Source organism: Nipponia nippon, unplaced genomic scaffold (genome assembly GCF_047370975.1).
Source record: "Nipponia nippon isolate SJK-2023a ecotype South Korea unplaced genomic scaffold, ASM4737097v1 scaffold_2, whole genome shotgun sequence".
In the NCBI taxonomy this organism is placed as follows: Eukaryota; Metazoa; Chordata; class Aves; order Pelecaniformes; family Threskiornithidae; genus Nipponia; species Nipponia nippon.
In genome coordinates this window covers 22,908,217-22,924,628 of record NW_028262336.1, presented here as the reverse complement: position 1 = coordinate 22,924,628, position 16,412 = coordinate 22,908,217, and the positions used below count along the sequence as shown (strand labels likewise).

General features: G+C 42.3%; 1 protein-coding gene across 7 annotated transcripts in view; it reads left to right on the top strand.

The window, feature by feature from the left end:
- Positions 1-204: 204 nt before the first annotated feature.
- The window catches only part of NRIP1 (nuclear receptor interacting protein 1), a 77,240-nt gene continuing 61,032 nt past the window's right edge, over positions 205-16,412 (top strand). For 4 of the 7 annotated variants that reach the window (XM_087758138.1, XM_087758137.1, XM_087758143.1 and 1 more), the window contains exons 1-2: positions 205-308; positions 7,331-7,415. The gene's annotated coding sequence lies outside the window, so the exon portion shown is untranslated. Of the gene's footprint in view, positions 309-1,091; positions 1,448-7,330; positions 7,416-16,412 lie in introns of those variants that run through there. The other 3 variants (XM_087758142.1, XM_087758139.1, XM_087758144.1) reach the window with 1 other exon arrangement.

The window sequence follows — 16,412 nt, the reverse complement described above, 5'->3', positions numbered from 1 at the left end:
TAGCGGCAACCTGCTCCGCAGCCTCCATCCCCAGAGCCCGCGGGGGTGCGGGCGCATCCCTGCCTGCCTGCCTCCCGCCCTCCCTCCTCTTCCCTCCGCTCCCCTCGGGTTGGAAAAGGGTTAAGAAACTTGGCTGGAGAGATGAATGGCGCGGCGCGGGGAGGGGCCGGGCTGCGCCGCGGCGGGCGAGGGGGAAGGCGGGGAGGATCGCGGCTGCGGGTTAGGCTTTGAAAGTCAGCCTCACAGGCATTGCAGCAGAGCCCCGAGCCGCGGAGGGGCGCGGAGAGGAGCGGAGCGGAGCTCGCCGCGTATGTGCGCGGGGCCGGGCGGGGGGAACGGGCGGACAGACAGACAGACGCGGGGAGGGTAGGGTAGGGGAGAGGGGGGGAGACGGCGCGGCGCGTCCTGTCCTCCAGCCGGGGAACCCAGCCGCCCACCTCGGCTTTGGGAGCCGCCGCCGCTCCCCGGACCTCCGCGCCGGGACCGGCAGCCGGAGCCCTCGCCCGCTCTGGGCGCCGGGCCGGGGCGGCGTGCGTGCCCGCCCGCTGCCTGCGCGGGGGCCGCCGCCGGAGCCTCTCCCGGAGGCGAGGCCGGCGGGCACCGGGCGGCCGCCCGGGAGGAGCCGCCGCCGCCGCGGTGGGGGAGTGCGCGGCCCCGCTGCGGGGTGAGTGCGGCGGTCTGTCGTCGGCAGCCGCGCTGGCTGGCGGGGAAATGGCCGAGCCGGGCCGGGCCGGGCCGGGGCCGCGCTGCCGGGCGGGGAGGCGGCGGCGGCGGGGAACAATGCCGGGGCAGCCCGGCGCGGGGCGGCCGCGGCGGCGGGGGTGGCTTCCGGTGGCGGCCGCCCCTCCGGCACCCCCCACCCCGGGGCGAGCTGAAAGTTTGGCTGGCCGGGGTGGGCTTGGGGCGGCTGGAGGGACGGAAAAGTTACTAGTCTTTACCCCCGAGACCCGCCAGTCTTTTCCCGAGCGCTGGCTGCAAGCGTCGGTCCCCGTTTCGGAGGGGCACCCTCCTTCTCCTCCTCCTCCTCCTCCTCCTCCCGGTGAATTATTTAAAGAGCCGCAAGCTCGGTGCGCAGCGGCTGCGGCGGGCGGGGAGGCGCCGGCGGCCGCCCGGAGGTGCGGAGAGACCCGGCCCCGCCGGCCGCGGCCTCGCTCGCCTCCCGCCGCCCGGCTGCTCCGGCAGCAGCTGCGGGCAAGGCCACGCTCCCCCCTTCTCGCCTCCCCCCTCGGCTGCTCGTTGCTGCCCGCTCCGCCTCTACCTGCCAGCGGGCTGCCCCTGCCTTGGGTGCCTTTTCCATCGCCTCTCGCTGGTGGCACACGCTCGGCTGCCTGCCTCCCCCAAAGATGCCTTCTCATCGCCTCGGGCTCCTTGGGGACGTCGCTGTTTCCTTTCTAGACTAAAGGTTACTTTTCCAGACGTGCTTTTGTGTCCCTGAAGCCCTTTAAAGGTGATTTTTTTTTTTTTTTTCCCCCTTCCCCCCTCTCCTTCTCCCTACGGAACATGTTGTTTGAGGCCGTTCTCTGTAAGTGTCAGTCGGCAATTAAGTTGGAAGGTGGCGAAACCTAAAGAAAGGTGGTGTCGGGGCATAGCCAAAATAAGGGACAGCTCTGTAACATGCAAACAGCCTTGTGTTTGTGCTGCACCTCTCTCTTTCTCCTGTATTGTGGATTCTGATGGTTTATTAGGTTTTTAATTTAAAGAATTCAGCGACACTCGACACGTGTTGAAGATGTTGAAAAAATGGTGGGGTTTATGGCTGTGGGATTATGTTGATGTTAGGAGAGCTGAAGTGGAAGTTGTCCCCTTCTGCCTCATCTCTCTGGAATCTGGAGTCGGTATTTTTCCTTGTTTTATTTTGAGGGGACCTGCCTGCAGTGTCTCACAGCTCGCAGGCTGGTGAGAATTTAACTGAGTCATGGCACTATATACGTTCAGAGATACTGTAAAGCTTTATTTCACAAAGAGTGCGAATCCATTCTGCGAAGACCCGTGGGGAGGAAGCAGTCCCTTGTGGAAAGGGGGTGGTGTATCCCTGCGCGAGTGGCAGAAAACCTTTTTCTTCAGTGGTCAGGTGCAATTTACTGTTTCTGGGGCTGACTGAACACACTAGAAAGTGACACATTAAGATGCCATATGACAAAAGCTTTCTGAGCTGAGGATATTTTGTGGTTAAAATCTGATTTAATGGCATCTGACTAAGTGTTGCTGTATGGGCAGTAAGAATTGGCATCTCGGAGAGCAAAAGTTCTCATCCAGAACGGTGTCGAGGCAGGTTTGGGGCTTCTGCTGACTGGGGCAATTGTCTTCCCAAACTTGTGGTTGAGAAATCTGACTTGTTATTTTTATCAGCGGTCTCTTGAGATAGAGTTGACGTTGACTTCAAAGCAAGACAGCAAGTTTGTCATGAGTGAAATGCATACCTAGGGGTGGACGTTTTTGGTGAGTGGGATGGAAGAGGTAACAAGTAGTGACTGCGTGTTCCAGGTAGGGGTGAAATCCGACCTGTTAGACTGGCCCACCGTTCTGAGTTATCTCATGAGCGAGAGTTGTCAGTGGTTTTCAGATTTTTGTAGACCCTGCATGCACAGAATACAAGATGCTGCCAAATGCCAAACCGCACTGGATGGATTATTATTATTTTTTTTTTCTGTTAGTCTTGGGGTAGAAAATTACCAGATGAAAACACACTCTTCCTCTCTGCTCCCTGTACTTGTTTCTTTTTCTAAAGTGAAAGATGTGCCAATCAAAATCGGAGGAAAATAAAATAAACAGAATTTATTATAGTCATAAAAACTGTGTTGATAAGTAAAAGTGAAGTAATGTTTTTATATTGCAAACTTAAATGGATGATTTAGACGGTGGCTGTATCACCTATAGTGTTTGATAGCTGTGTTTTAGGGTGAACCTGTTCTGTAAAAGGCATCAAGGAAAATTTTGATTTATTTTTTTCTTTTTTAAAGTGATTCAGTAAAGGTTATAGAACTCAAACATGGATTAACTTTATGGTGATCCTATTTGCCTGTAGGTTTTGCTTAATGTGGGATTGGTTTAAAAGAATTGACAAGGGGTTGCTTGCTTAAAGCTTGTTTTTTCTTTTCAGTGCTAACTTTATTTTTCTGGCTTTGAACATTGGCAAAAGGTTTCTGTAATACCAGCTGTATTATTGTTAGCCGTGAGAGCACTGTTAATTTTGCCAGTGACAGTGCGGGACATTACTACATTAAAAGACAAACTATGTTTTGCGTTCTGCCGAGCACATGTATAAACTTGCCCCAGGCAAAGGCAGGGAGTTGCATTTCCCACAGTCAGCTGTCTTGCTCAAGGGTTGTGCATGACACCTCCTTGCAGGGCTCTCGGAGAAGACATGAGGACTACAATATTTTGTTAATTTTAGAATAGCTCTTCAGAACTTGTCTGAACCTCAAAACCCAAATGGCTTGTGGGTTTTTTCCAGTATGTGAATGTATAGGGAGCGGAGGGGGGTCCAGAAGAGAGACTGGGGAGAGTGTGGGGTTTCCAGCTGGGCGCCTGGTGTGGGGGCACAAGTCCCTTGGCGAGTGGGGCTTTGGTGGCCGACCTCCCGGGCGGGGGAGGCTGGGCTCAGCCGGGCTGATCTCCCAGCTGCTGCTGGGCGCCACGTGCCGAGCGATGGGCTGGGTTACGAGCAATAGGCGGGATAAACAGGATAACTATCCCATGGATTAGAAAAGGATAAATACCCTTTTGGGACAAGAAGTGCAAGTTTTGACGTATAAATCATTACTGCTCAGCAGGGGTTTAATGACAGGCAAGTGGAAACATAATGTAGATAGGGAATGAAGCCTGAACAGGAGGAAAAGGTATGAAAGAATATGCATAAATGTACAAAAAAGATAAAAACCATAAACTTAACAGTCTGTCTAAGCAGTCTTAAACTAAAGACAAAAAGGGTAATGGTAACAGCGTTGGTGGTTTGTTCTTTCTTCCTGCCAACAGGCCAAAACGATAAGAACGGTAACTATCTGAACTGTGCTGGTCTGCCTATGGCAAATATGAGGAAAGAATTTAAAAGGCTTGTGGCGTTGCTTTTGGATATTATGGTGTTAGGGTTCTGCTAATTGCATTTGAAAATACCAAACTGGAAAACAACGTGCTGTGGTTGGCAGGCAGTACTTTGGGTGGACGTCCGTGATCATGTAAAAACTTTCTTGCGTTCTCCGATGGGAAGATCTGCCTCAGGAAAAGCAGGCAGAGGCATTCTTTTGGTAAAGATGAATGCCTACACTTTAGTGTTTCTGGATTATTTTTTTCAACTACTTAGAAATGTTAATGGACCTATTTAGCACTTGAAAGAATTAATTTGGTAATTTATTTGGCTGTCTGTTGCAGGTCACTTGGCTTGATGGTTGAAGAAGGAGAATAGGCACTCAGACTTATGTAAATAAATATTCACGTGTAGAAAGGGGAAGAAGCAGTTGCTAGCCGTCTTCGTTTGGGTCAACTCCCTCCTGGCGTAGCCTTCTCATACTTGAATTGTTATTGGAGCTCATTGCTCCTGTTTAATTGCTTGTCTTGAGAGAAATGCTTGTTTTTGTACCACTTTTATTTCTAAATGCCATTGTCTTCAGCAGAGGAAAAGCAATTTTGCTTATAGACAAAATCCAATTAAAAGCAGAAGCTACAGATCTTCTGTTAGTCACTGGTTTCTAAGAGGTTGAGTTTAGTGTAGAAAAGCAGCTCAGTGTTGGGGAAGACTTCTGGTGGGCTGCTCTTCCTCGTCTGGAGAAAGTAAGTTGTGAGGGAGTCATCATGAGAAATCAGGCGCTAGATGTAAAATGTGTTTCAATCTTGACTGAAACTATTTGAAAACAAATAAGTATTTAATTTGCCTCAAAAAGCGCTTAGTGTTGAAATATGTCTAAGTAGTACATCTTGCTCGCAGAAGAAGAACATTTTTGTTCTTATTCGTGCTAGGCTGATACTGCTATTCTGATGCTGATTTTTTTTTTTTTTTTTTTTTTTTTTTCCACAGCGAACTTTAAGATTTGCAACTATGGGCTTTCTCCTTCTTCTCTGTGCCCCACCCCACTATGAAAATGGAGTGGGAAAGGAAACTGAAAAGGCTTTTTCAGTCATGTAGAAAGCAGGGCTCACCTCAGAGGTAGAAAGAAATGATCATTCTTGCCCCAGGAGATTGTCCTGCTGATGTTGTTCCTGTCATCACCTATCCCACTTCCAGCAGTTTACAATATTATGCGAGAAAAGCTTGCCTTTTTTTTTTTTTTAAATGTTTAAAACATTATTGAAGAAATACAGAGTTTTCCCCAGAAATAGCAAATTCTTTTGTCTTTGGTCTGAACTCTTATAAACCTTCTGTAGTTGCTTGGAACAATGCAGAGAAGACTGTTTAATGCTGACCTAAAGGAAATCCTGTCTATACATTGAACCTCAATGGCAATAGAGTGTGGGGGGTTCGGTTTTTTTGTTTTGCTTCCCCCCCCCCCCCCCCCCCCCGAGAGAAATCTGTCTTCTCTTGGAAGTAGGAATACTTAAATAAAACCACTTGTCAGTGGTGGAAAACATTTTGTCTACATCTATAGTATAGAACAGAAATACCAGAATTAATAATTTTTCTCAAATTACAGTGACTTGAAAAGCTGAATATATATTTTTTAAAAGCACTGCTTCCTTCTGCTCTAAGGGACCTCCTGGCCTGTTTTTCCTTTAGTCACAAAAGATTCAACATCCAGCTTATTTCCCCTTTCAGTGAAATGGGGTTGGGAAGGCTTTGAACTACGTTTATTACCACCTTTGTCACTGTACCCCTCACTTCTCTGTTTATTTTGACTGCAATAGTAGCTTTATCTCTCCCCCCGCCCTGGTCGAATCCAAGTGTTGAGGATTGCTACTGTTCTGTGGTGCAAATTGGTTTTTTATTTTGAGATATATCTAGGTGAAGGATTTGAAATGGTGTCTGCATGTAGTATTTCAGGGTATTTACTTCTTTTTCGACTTAATTGGATCTATTGCTTTTGTTGAGTCTTGATGCTGGCAGCATGCTTCTGTTATCTTTCATGTACCTGAAAGCCTTGAATAGGTCTTTTTTTGGATGATGACCCATCTATCAACACCTGTATCTTTTTTCCCAGGTAGCACATTGCAGTGGTCAGTTAGGTGTTTCCTCTAAGCTGGCTTTAGCCCGAGTGATTTTGCAGAAAGGGGAAATGCTCTGAGCTACCCCCAATGCACACACTTCCCACTCTGCCCCGCTCCACCCTGCACGCCCATAGCCACCTGTGGGGGCCTCTGTGCTGGAGAAATTCTGTCTTTAAAAGGCTTTTGTACATGGTTTTTGTGAGACCAGAAGCTAAAGGTGAGCCAAAGAGGATGGGAACTCTCCCTCTGCCAAGCAAGAGGAGGGGAAAGTTCAGCCAAACAGGGGAGAAAGTCTGTTTTTCTCTTTTTTTTTTTTTTTTTTTTTTTTTTATTTTATTTTATTGTAGTTAAATTTGACTCTGTGCATAATAAACTTGCTGCTTGGGTGGTAACTTGGTGACAGAAGATTTAGCATAACTTTTAATAATGAGCCTCGTCACAAGAACAAGGCTGAAATAGTACAAATAACCATGATCTGGGCTAGCTGTAAGTTTGCATCTTTTAGCAAAAGTTCACTTAAGAATAATAGAGAAGCGCTGAGAAGAGTTTTTAAGGTGGTGCTTGTGATGGATAACGTGTTCTAATAACTATAATATTCTATACTATTTAATTCCTAAGTATCTCAAAAGCAAATGTAATTTCTACTGGTTTAGGTTTTTCTAACTAATTTTGTGGCGTTTAGCATTACATTCACCAGTTATACTATGCTCTTGTCTTTTCCTTGTGTGTATATATATTTAAATTACTAGGGGCTTTTTAAAAAAATATGACTTTGACGTTCATCAGTGCAAGTTTCAAGTGTTAAGCAGTAATCGTTACATAGGAAGGAGGGCTTTCATGTCACAGCTGGTTTTTTTGAATGAAAGGAAGAAAAAGAGGACCGTGGCTTTGAATCACAGTTGAACGTTGATTTTGTTCTTGCAGAAATACCGTCCAGTTAGTTAGATGGTACAAGTCCAGACTATGGAAGTTGTTTGAACTTGTTTTACTGATGGTTCCTTTTGGAAAAAATTGATTTCTGAAGTTTGGAGCTACATTTTTCTTCTGAAACAGAAATGTTATTTGCAGTTCCTACTGTCCCAAATAAAGCATCGCTTTCTGTTACATCAACAATAAGAAAGTAGATAGAAGTATATTGGATAGGGAAAAATTGGTATGCAGACTTTCATAGGGTGATTTCTGCTGTTTTTTTCAGATCAAGCATGGAATTGTTGAGAAAGAAAATTAATGCATCCTTGGACTCCTGAAGGAAGAGCTTTCCTGATGGGACCACTTTCAAGGTAAATCATTTGTTTGGGTTGTTTACCTTGTCTCTCTGGTTTGGGGTTTCTTCTTTGTCTTGCCAGATCTGTCATACAACCGTCTGCCATGTATAAAGCTTTTAGGATGATAATATGTTTTAAAGTGATACATTTTCAAGTTAATCACTCTCTTTTAGTGTAAGACTTTTCGTGTGTGCTGGTTAAAGAGAAATAAGCATTTTGGAAGCCTTTGAACTTTTTGTATGGAATTTGCTGGTAAGTCCTGAAGATTTAGCCTACTCGTTTGGGAGGTAGTTGCTAAGTAGAGAAGAACCTGATTTACGTGTAATTTCAGAGTTAGAGAAGATTAAATAAAACTTACTGTGTTACAAACTCTTATTTTTTTAAATAAAACAGATCCAAACTGAGCTTCTGTGGCAAGGGACTGTCACAGTAAAATCGTTATTAGATATTACATTACAATGGCTTGTAGACGTTTAGCACCACTGTCATTTTGTTTGGATCTGCTCCCTTGGTTCCCATTTCCTAAATCCTATTTTTCTTTGATACTGGGGAATAATTCCCCAAGTGTTGTCCAGTGATTGCTTATGTATATGCACTTTGGTTTGTGAGTAATTTTATCCACTTGAGTAGCCCCACTGTACTCGGTGGGCCTACATGCATGCCTAAGAACTTCAGAATGCTGATGAGCATAAAGAATACAATTTGGGCATGTAATGGTTGACAAGCAGTTGTTGTTTTGTTTCTGGTCTCTCCTAGGACTCATTTGCATTCCCTCCAGTGGCAACTTTTGTGAGCATTAGTAGGGAAGGTCTAGAAGCTGAAGGCAGTCGTACCAAATCTCAGCCCACAAAACTTGTAGCGTATCTGTTGTAATGGCCCAGATTGCAGATGCAAGGATATATTTTTCTTTTTTTAATAAATACATGTGTTGCTTGGCTTCATTTGAATATAGCATTGATCTGTGTACTGCAGTTTGAGTGTCTCCAGCACAACAGTATATAGCGAAGTGAAATGGTTAGAAAAATATCTTCGCTTTTTAAATTGAGGAGATTTGGATTTATCCAGAATCAGTGTTTTGGAAACAAACGGAAATCAAGATGAGGGATCCGTTTTTTTTCCGTATGATGTTTCCTATTTGACTCCTCAAAAAAAAAAAAAGTAGTCTAGCATTGCTGTAGTGCTTCTTAGTTGTCTGAGCAATTGTATTTACAGGAAAGTTAACTGTGTTACTTGCTGGTCTCAGATTCAGCAAGATAGGCACTTTGGAATTAGAACACAATTAATTAGCTATTTAAAATTTGGGATTTGTTGTGATCAGCAGCAGATGGTCACTTACACAGCCTTAACAGAACTTAGTAGACAGTGGCTTTTGTGGCAACAAGCTTTTTGAAATCTTTCACATCTTCAAATAGTTGAAGTAATTCAAAGCTTTGTTTCAAGATTGTCACCTCTGTTTAAAAACAATTCTATTTAGTCAGAGTTGCAGAAGTGTAAGCTGTAAATAAGGGTCTCGCACCAAATATTCAGCTTGTCAGTAAGGCGGTTAAGTTAAAGATTTGAGAAAATGTGTTTGTCAGTACATACATGGCTGGTAATCCTGACACAGTTTGCATTTTTTTTTTTCCACTTCTAACCAGCCTTATAAACCAGTTATTGTTGTATGTGCTATGTTTTGGGTTGTTTTTTTTTGGGGGGGTGAGGGAGGCAGGGAGGGAAGAACAGGTTTTGTTCATTGGCTATAAGCACTAATTGTAGAATACCTGTCTTGGTATACAAGCTTGCGTTGCATACTGTTGTAAATAGCTTTAATGAGGAGTGCAGTAGAGTTGTGTCTCTATCAGAGATTTGTTTTTGTCATTTTAATTCGATTTCTTGTTTTAAGTCAGAGCTCTGGACCATTACCATGGTCTTTCTCCGGAAGAGTACTGCTTTGCAAACATAACTGTTGATCTTGTTGGTGCTATGTAACCTTCATGAAGTAGGAGTTACAAGAGGGGAAAGTAGTCATGCTGTCTAAAGCTGAGCTTACATCAAAGGAAAGTCTGTAGCATTGAATGAAAATTTATAAATTAGGTCCTTATTTTAAGTTTATGCAAGTTTGAGAAACTTCAAAAGGTGTAACTCATGAAAAGATACATATGAGAATTAACAACTAATAGTAGCTGTTGTCAAAAGAACAAGGTGGTGACTCAGTATGAGCAAGGTTGGCAGAGGCAGCCTTTAATTGTGGAGGAACTGGTCACTGTAAACCAATTACGTCTTATTTTTAATGATAGGTTTTAGAGAACAGCAAATGAATGTACTGTGATCTTGGCTGATAGTATGTGCTCTTCTTGTTTGATGAAAACCCAAAAGCCTGAGGATATGAAGTTGCAAAATGAAGTTTCACTTTTTTTCCTTTCTCCTCTGAAGAGGAAAAGGCAAGCTAAGAAACTCCGCTTTTTTGCTGTGAAACCGATTAATATTTGGATATATTTTGTCTTTGGGAATGAACATAGTGCTTCCATTTTGTCAGCCTAGGAAATTTGGTAAAGGGATTGGTAACTTGCAGGGTAGAGAAATGTCCCCCTGTTCTTTCTGTAGCTTGGCATTTAATATTTTACAGCAAACTTTTAAGTTTAACATATTTGAACTTGTACTAGATAGGGTTAATAGGCTAGAACAAAAGGTCAAAGCATAAGGCATTAGGCTTAATTAAGGGAGAGCAGGAGTGGCGGGAGTATGTGACAGTTAAATGGGTTTCCCACAGACTAATGTCTGTTACAGTGCAACCATGCCTCAACTTAAGTGGGTTATTTTGTGCAAAGGGCAGCCGTGATTAGCAGTTTGACATGCCAGACGTTTCTGGCCAATCCCATCTGTTTTAGAGGTTAAAAAAGCACACCTTTATGAGCTGATAGATTGATTTGTGTGCCCGTCTGGTAAAGATTAGAAGTCCAAGGCCGCTGCTGTAAATGCCAGTTACAGAATATTGTACTTTCTTAGTTGCTCTTTGTTTAAACTGTCCACTGTGGTGTAATGGGGCTAACAGCTATAAAAGCGGCAGTGCAATATGAAGAACGCGGCAGGGCTGCTGCGGTAAGTGTTTTGAACCAGAAAGGTCTGGGAGGAACATTTCCTCCTTTGTTGGGTTTGTTTTGAACGTGGGCCTGTAGGCTTTGGTTGTCTTGCAATGCTTTGCTTGGAAGGGGAATCTAGCTTAGTGCACTCCTGCGTAAGGCTCACACCTTTCTGCATAAGGCTCACACCTTTTTTTTTTTTTTTTTTTTTAATAGCAGTCGCTATTAATGTGCTTGTCGAGAGGCTACGTGCCTCAGTACGAACAGTTTTCCAGTTCAGAGTGTGTGGTTGGCTAGAAGAGAATTTCAGTACTTAAAAGGTTTCAGTATTTATCTTAACTTCATTATGCTCTCTGTATCCTTCCCATTCCATTGCTTAACTGGCATAAGTGCATATTTTGTTGTTGTTTTTCCTTTGTAGCTCTCTGGATAGTTTTTCTGATTGCATCATGAGGTTGCCTTGTAAGCCTAAAATAAAATAGGTAGCACAATAAGTCTTGACTGTGTTTCCTGTCATCTTTATGACTTTGTAAAGTCAAAGTTACATTACTAGTGATATAAGACTATTAATAAATCATTGATGCAATAAAACTGTTTTTGATAATGTTCAAGGTTCATACATAGTTGAAGGTGATTATCCTATTTTAAAATCAAGCAGAGGTCAGGCTGTATTGTAAGATAACCGACTGTGGCCCAAATGATATGTGATAGCTTCAAGACCCAATGACAGTCTTACTCGCTTTAGATAAATACATGATTTTAAATTTAAATTGTTAACTATAAATGTATTTTGAGGCAACTTACTGATTAACTTCCTTTGTGTTTTCTGAAAAGCAGTGAGATATATGTGCTTACTGAAAATTAATGCTTAAAGCTCTAATTTTTAAAAGACCTTGTTCAAATTTTCCCTATTCTCTCTCTCTCCTCTCCATTCAAGCAGTGACACTTGTAGTTAAGTAGAACTGAGAAACAGAAGTGCATGAAATTCACATTTGGCACCTTGCATTAACACTCCTACATTAACTTTAAAATTAGTCACCTGTCTAAAATTTCTTGTTTTTCTCCTTGCAAACATGATTTTCTTTCCCTTGCTCTGTTTTTTTTAAAAAAAAAAAAAAAAATTGAAGTTAGGAATGGCTTGATATTAATACTATGAAGACTATTCAACATACCTGAGCTCTACTTTGCTGTAACAGCCGTGGCCAGTTCCTGAAGAGATTTACTAATTTGTGATTTATGAGCAACTTGTCTTCACCTTATCTGGCTTTGTAAGAGCCACCTTAGTTTTTCTTTTGTACTTGTGAAAGTCTCTTCCTTTTACTTCTGTTTGAAATGCCCAGAAATATTTTTCAGTGTCCTTTAGGATGAGCCAGGCAACATCATTATCTTACAGTTTATTTAGTAACATGGAGCTGAAATGGGCATATGCAGCATCATGTTCTCTATGGAATAATATCTATTTAAATTATTTGGATCTAATACATATTTACATGAAAAAACATCTTGCCCTTCTCTGTGGGGAGAGAAGGTGAACAAGCATAAATTTTATAATACTCATTGCTTCTCTTGCACTAAATCATACTTAAATTGCAGAAGGTTGTTGGCTTGAGAGTTGTGTAAAAAGTGCTTGGCTAGTAAAGTGAGGGTGCAGGGAGATTTATCTAATTTAATACTAAGAAAATGTTGTCAGCTGCAGTGCGTTGATATGGGATTGCCTAAATCCAAAAGCCGTACTTCAGATTTTCGTATATGCATATTTGTAATATCTTCATGGTTATAATACACAAACTATAATCCTGAAACAATCCATTAGTGCAGTGTGCATGTATGCTATATTTTGGCTAATTTGATTGCTATTGATCATACCTGAGCCATTATCTAATATCTTGGGAATGGGCTGGACGCTGTGTCTGCTTTTCTGCTGTTTCAGGGCAGAACATACTTTATCAAGTTTCTTGCAACAGTCGTCGTTAAAATCTTTGTAATTGCTGCTTGAGTGTAATTAGCATTTCCCTGCTTGAAGTGTAGCACAGATTGAATAATAAAGGTTTTCAGGTAGCATGGTAAAGATTGTATTCAGGATGTTTCCTCCCCATATCTTAAGGATATAGTCTAGCTTTGTTGATGAGAATGGAAGTCTAGGCAGTGATTTTTATTGGGCTTGGGCTCCTCTCTGAGTCTGCGTGGCTCATGAAGTACAGTAATGTGGAATCAGTACGGTGGCTTCTCTTCTACCGTTCCACTTTCATAATTGGATAAAACTCAGCAAAACTATTTAGTTTAGCATTGCCGAATATAACAGGGCGCTATACCAATATTCTGTAATAGTCAGTGATTCTGCTGCATCTTATTTTAATATCCCTTCTTTTGTATTGTGCCTTTCAATTAGAATATTATAAAATGTTTGCATAAGACATTCATATGGTTTGATTGGCCATTAAGCGTTAAAAACAATTCTAAAGTGTCCATTGTTTTCAACTTTGAATAGTCTTCAAAAAAAGAGAGTGCACTCAGGCTTTGGTGTTTCGGAGGATTTGCTTTTTTCATGTAATTGATGGAAAGGCGAGCGCTTGGTTGGTATCCCTGACCCTTTACAAACTGGGTAGAAAGGATGCTGCACCATGCTTGTGTGAACTGGCCGACTATGGATTTCTCCTTATTTTAGATTTCCATACTCTTTGACCTTGTAGTTGTTGACTTTGGTCTGGAACAATTTCAAAGTCATGTAAATGAATGTAATTAAGGTATTGCTTATCATCGTGGAGAGTTCACAGAGATGCTTATTGGCTAGAAAGGTTTGTTTACTTAATATGGAAGGTTAATATAAGGTTAAAATTTACTGTGTAAAATGGCTTCATAATGTTTTTATTTAGCAGCTGAAGAAAATAGTGCTTGAAAAGGCAAATAATAGTTTTATTTGACCTCCATGTGTTTTCCGTAGCTTGTGTTATTGGGAAAACTTATCTTAATTGCATAGTCTTTTCACAGTTTTCCTTTCTCCTCGTTCTACAAAGGCAACCTCTCAGAACTATTTGTAGGCCTTTCTGTAGGAAAGGAGCTACATTAAGGAAGGAAGTGCAGAAATATTTGACAACAATTGCTGTAAGTAGTCCATCCACTTCCACTTGTGTCTTTTGTTCCCCCTCCCTTTTTTTGCCAGAATGGGATTTATGCTTTGTTCTTTGGTGCTTCTTTTGTCTTTATTCCCACTGCTGCTGAAATAAGGTGAAAAAGCAGCGTAAAACAGCAGGGAAGAACATCAAGCTACTGGTTTCTGCCTTCATTTCTCAGGCAGTAGAAAAAACAGGGTCTAGGCCTCCATTTTCTTGTCTGTAGCCCTCAACTTTGTTTACATATTGTTGCTTTGCTTATTGTTTATGGAAAAAAATTGCTTGCCTGAGTGTCGTTTTTTTCTCCACTCACTTCTGAGTTTTTGTGGCTATCAAAAAAGTGAGTACATGAGATGTCATGTAAAAAAACAAACAAGCCTAAAAACCCACAACCCAAAAAAACCTCTTTTCCCACACCTTTTTCATCTTGTGCTCATGGCCATTTTTCTAGAAATGCAGCTTCCAGCTGGAGAAGCAGACATCCTTGGTGGGTGGTGGTGTCCAAGCAAGCGTGTTCTGCCAGTCCTGTACTGGGCTGAGTTTGGTGGTGAAGGACAGAGCTGAAAACTTGGAAACATCTCTTTCTGCATAGCTCTTTCTGGAACCATTTAGGCAACAAGGGCTGCTGACTATGTTGGCCTTATCTTGCAGAGTACTTGCTTTTGTCATGTCTTTCTCATGTAACAAGAGTAGTACATGGGCTCCTCGTTGTTGAGGTAGCGAACTTTCTTCTGCTCACGAGAATTTTATTTGCTAAGTTAATTATGGAACAATGAGAATATCCTTTAAAGGCTGATTAATTCAATGAATAGTCTTATCTGACTATTTCTAGCTTGTGGAGATACCTTATAACTCGTACCCAAAACCATCCTTCCCCTCCCATTTTTGTAAGAGCTGAAGGCTTCAGGTTCTAGTCTCTGCTTCCTAAATGGGCAGCTAGGACAATAGCGTGATTTTTCTTGAATTCATAATAACAATCATAACTTCAAGTGATCTAAAGGTGCTTTCAGAAGAGAGAGAAGCAAAATCTCTCTTGGGCGAGATGTGAGAAGGAGGATAAAAAGCTGAAGTTCAAAACCAGAATATAATGATCTATAATAACCAGAATAATATAAAGGGGTGGGGAGGAGGAACGCCACAGGTAAGTGTGAAATCCTTCGCCTCTGAAATTGGAAGGAATGGTGCCGTTAACTTCAGTAAGGCCAAAATTTCACCTGAATTCCAAAATCATATGGTTAAGTCCTAGAACTCCCTGAATAATGGAGGTGTATGATTATGGGGTGGAAAGGCAAAACCAGCTGAAAAATGTTCTTTATCTGTTACTTCAGGCCCTATTTATGGGAAATAAGGGAAGAATCTGCACACCTCTGCCATTCACTTTTGCTTAGCTAACATACTAAGAGCAAATATGTTCCGAACAGCTCAACAGTGGCCATGCAGGAGTGCAAAATTTCTTGAAGAAAAATTTCCCCTTGCGGCTGGAGGTCAAGATGATTTCTCAAGAATCAGTCCTGGTCTTTTCAACTTATTGGTGTTTAATTCTCTGCTACCTTAAGTTTTATCCTGCTACAAAATAAATGCAAAAGGAACATTTAATAAACTGTGCTGATAGCATTTTGTAACCTCTTTGCACTCTTTCACATAGGTTTAACTGTTGAGATGAAAAGATAACAAGGTTGTGCAGGCTCACATTTACTGTTTACTGAACGCTGGTTTGTCTTTGGATTGCAATATCAAACATGAAAGTTTGATAGTGTCTTTTGCATGTAGCTCTTCAACTGAGCTGTCTTGAGTGCTTGCTCACAAACTTTTTTTTTTTTAAAAGCTAGTTTGTCACTTGCCCAAGGCTGTCTCAGCATGCATGTGACCAAACTGGTTTTTGATCTGAAATGCATAAAAGGTCACTTTCCCAAACTTCATCTTCCAGACCTCAAGTTTTATCATTAGTTATTTTCTACTGTGAATTCCCTTAATGGAAAAAGGGTCTGTTCAGGGTGCTCTTCAGGATTTCCAGGCAATTTCAGTTTTGCATTACCCTGCACTGGTTTTGTTTTGAGATGAACGGTATTTGGACGCTACTTTTTGGGTAATACTGGGTATTTGGGGTTACAGTGCTGTATGGTTCCTCTAGTTCTGATGTCTTCGGAGCCTTGCCTAGACAAATACCAGCTCTATTTTGTCTCGGCAAAACTGAACTTAAGCATTAAAGCAGGCCTTAAAATATGCTCTTTGTGCTGATGATTACACTGTTTCTGTGGCTCCTACCTTATGGCTGTGTTTGTTATTTTTTGAGGAAAATTGTGCATGCTTCACAAGATACCAGGAGCACAGCAACAATCAAATTTCCTCTGTTGCGGCCTTTTGGGGATATTGTAGGCCATTGCTGTTCTGCTACTTAAGTAGATTTAGAGCCTCAGATATCAGTTACTCTTTGGATAATGGATTGTATGAATTTAACATATAAGCATGCTCGTCTCCTTTTCCTGTCCTCCTTAAAGGTCATTGTACAGGAGGGAAAGTTGAGTCATGGGCTATAAACACTTGTATATCTGCTATCTGATCTAATTCTTCTTAGCTTATTGCTCGGTGCTGTGGCAGGTGGACTTTGTCAGGTTTATCCGCGGCGGTGCTACTGACCCTGGTGACCTGCTCCCTTCCTCTGCAGAAGGTCCCTTCCCTGATCCTTCCTCACCGGCTGCCCTTCCTCGCTGAGCACAGAGACTCGCTTGCAAATGCAGCTGCTCCATGTGGAGCATGCAGCTTATTTCTGTGGAAAACTTCCCTTTTTTAAAAAAAAAACCTTGCCCAGGTCATGTGGCGATCATCTGCAGGATTCAGAGAAC